Below are 3,645 nucleotides of genomic sequence, written 5' to 3'. Positions count from 1 at the left end.
CTTCACTTTGTTAGAATTATCATTCTACACAAATATTAAAATGCTCTTCTGAGGTTGAAAAACAAAGTGGTTTTTATCTCAGAAATGAAAAAGTTTAGCTTCTGTGGATGAAAGTTTTAAATAGTTCAACATTTTGTAAATCAGCTTATTCACGTCTCGCCAAGATGAGGAGATTGAAGGAAAAAGTCGAGGATGTCCACACACTGAAACGTGCAAGCTCCCAAGTATTTATTATGTTTTATCTTCCTGTAATTTTACCAGGATGATGTCGCGTTTACGTCATATCAGTTATCGTAATTACAAGATTGCATCTTGTAAATAGCGTCCGTGCCAACTTCCAAGTTGTAATTACGATTCGGCCAACTCTGGAATCATACAACCGCCTTCAGCTGTCTGACGTGAATATTTCCCATCTTTCCCATATAACATGAACACAACATAAGCAGTATCAATACTGTATTAACAAACAATGAATTTTAAATAGTTTATACAGTTTTGGGAGAATATGAAAGTCTAGATAAAGTAATTAAAAAAATAAACATGCAGAGGAGGTGACCAGACTTTTTCCAGACTTCAGTAAAAGTCTCCAGTCTTTCTCTCAGACTGCAAATCCACAAATCACTCGCTGCGGTAATAACTGAAGGTGACTCCGCTGTATCAACACTGATAAACTCCTCTCTTCTCATCTGTAATTTGGCAACTGAACAGTCGGGGGAGGGGACACTGTTGTTTACAGAGATCTTAGTGAGTAAATCAAACTGAAACTGTAAACTGTTCATTTAAAAAGTGGAAATTGCACCCTTGATTAATGGCAAGAACACAATTTCTACAGAATATTTATGGTTTTTTTGTTATCTCCACTAGTCTTACTTTGGAGTCAAAAAGGATCAAAGCTTTCAAGTAAAGTTAGTAACAGAAAAGAAAACATTCTTCAGGCAGAGCAAGGAGAGGAGTTTTATTTAATTTGGCATTAAAATGCTGAACGCTTTTGACCTCACATGGTCTTCATCACGGCAGAAACAGTGAAAACAGATTGCTTACACCTGGTACTCTGAGGAGACAATGCACCGTGAAAAAATCCCTGACCCTGATCGACCCTGTGAGATCGAAACTGCTCAGCGTTACCCAATATGAATATGAAATAAAGGCTGTTAGTGTAACTCCTCTCCTTGCTCTGCCTGAAGAATGTTTTGTGTTCATCTTCAAGAGCATCTTTCCTGGATGTAGCTTTTCATTTTTCATTCACATGAAGCTTTTGAGGAAACCAGATTAGAGTGACTCAACTTGAGTGAGTAAGAAATGTGGTAATGCTTTATTTCACAGGTCCCTTTATTTTATATTAATTTCCTGGAAGTAATTTTCAGGTATTTAACGGTTCATTTTTTAGGACATTTTACAGAGAAGGTGGTGCAGTAAGGATCAAATTAAGAGGAAAAAGTATTAAGTTGGTTTAGCTGAACATTATATTTTGGTTCATATGTAGTTGATGCAAAAATTCTTAATAAATTGAACAATTCTTTGACAGAAAATACTTGTGTAGTTTTTTGCGTCAAATAAAATATTAACATATGAGATTCTTTCCTTAAAAACTCTATAATGTGCACATTTCCCACATGCTATCAAATTACAACCATTTCAAAGAACTGTTCAAAGAAATAACAAAAAGTACACAGCAGCTACTTTTAGGAAATTATTAAAACATGTTACAACATGCTAATATGTAGTTAAACACACAAAACTACACTGAAAAGTATTTTCTGTCAGTTAAAAAATGCAAATGAACAACTACATATGAACCTTAATATAATGACCAACTAAACTTTTTTCTGTTTTTTCTTATAATTTCTACCAAAATTGCACCTCCCTCTATGTAAAATGTCTCAAGAATTAACCGTTAAATACCTGCAAATTACTCAGAAAATTTCTTGGGGACCTGTGAAATAAAGTATTACCAGAAATTTCAATTTATTTCATGTTTTACCACCAACAATATCACCAACCAGTGAGCACCATCCCTCTAAGAGAGTGAGTGTAGAATATTTTGTATAATTATAATGTATACTTACATTTCTGTGAATGTTCAGCATCTTCTGGCTCCTCCACTTGTGTTACAGCAGAGCAGCTCTTATTAAACAGAAATGAACTCGTTCTGCTCTTTTGTAAAATGTAATTTATTCATCACTACATCAGAATACGTGGTCACATCCAGGATGACACAATTTCTCCTTAATAAACAAGGTCAAAAAAAGTATTATGATTATTACTTGATGCTTAAAAATCAATGCTAGTGGTTCATACATTTAGAAAAAAAACACATTCAGATCATTCGCCAGCTACAGTACATGTTTACATGGACAAAAACTACTGTGGATCAGCTGATCATCAAACAGGTGGTGTTTGAACTTTGTGGCACACGTATGGTCTGTTTCCTTGCACATTCATGACTAACAATGCTATAAAAATATCTTCAGGTTATATTTTCTCTCCACTGCAGCTAACCGTAACCGTTCACAGTGATGGAGTTTCATCCAAATCCGTCCATGATAACACACATTCGACTGCATCAATTGGTAACGAAACAAACCAATGACCAACTGATTTGTGAAGGGTCATTTGTTGAAGTATTGGTTAGCTTTGGTGTAGTCTACATTTAAAGAGATTTGATCTAAAACACATTAAAAAGTGACACTACATTTGATGGTTTGGTAAACATGTAAAACCTCTGAGCATAAATAAGGATGCATCTGAAAAATGAAGCTAATTACAAGACAAATAAACAAAAAGCAACAAGACAGACTTGTGTTTTGGGGATTTTAGTCTTGGTTGTCGAGGGATTTTTACAGCTGGCCACTTACTAACTAGTCACTGATCTTTTTTTTTTATTTATTAAAAGTTATTAGAGACTGGGGCCGTATTCACAAAGTATCTTAACTCACCACTTGGATTCTTCCTAAAAGGCACTAAAAGTTCCTCTTAAGACCGATTCACAAAGCTGCTGAGAGCAACTTTTAGTAAAGAACTGAGAGAACTCCAAGAGAAGCGGCTGGACGACCCCGTTGCTATGGATGACGTCATGTTTCATCACTGTCTCCTCAGTGATTGGTTAACAGGTGACTGGCGTTTGTGTCAGTAAATGTTAAGCATCTACAGTCTGTGGTTGATACCAAGCGGTAACCTCCGGGGCTGAAAAATGAAGCCAATGCGGAAGTGCCAAAAACTGCAGTTCCTTGAAGGGCCACTTGAGGGTAGATCCAAAAGCGAGTCATTCCCCATAGACCCCCATGTTAAAATGCCCAACTTTACAGCAGAAATAAACGTTTACAGCCTGGTACAAAAAAAAACAGTTTTGGTCTCTATAGCTAATTTACCCTTTCATGACAACTGTACGGGGGTGAATTTTTTTATAACTCGCCCATTTAAATTTTATTAAACCGTAAAGTTATGCATAATGAAGAACATGGCTGCTTTGAGTGACAGGTCCGCCAGCCGCTAGGTGGCTTGTTTCAGCCATTCGGCTCCGCCTCTTTGCCCATTTTTGATTGGCTGGGAGTTAGGCAGAGTCACGTGCTGCCAAGATGGCGACGGCCGGAGCGGCTCGCTTTGAGCTTCAAAACCGCTCCTCGGAAACTAACGGGTGACGTCACG

This window comes from Thunnus maccoyii, chromosome 13 (genome assembly GCF_910596095.1).
Source record: "Thunnus maccoyii chromosome 13, fThuMac1.1, whole genome shotgun sequence".
Lineage (NCBI taxonomy): Eukaryota > Metazoa > Chordata > Actinopteri > Scombriformes > Scombridae > Thunnus > Thunnus maccoyii.
The sequence above is the reverse complement of the archived record's forward strand: the minus strand, read 5'-3'. Positions refer to the sequence as shown.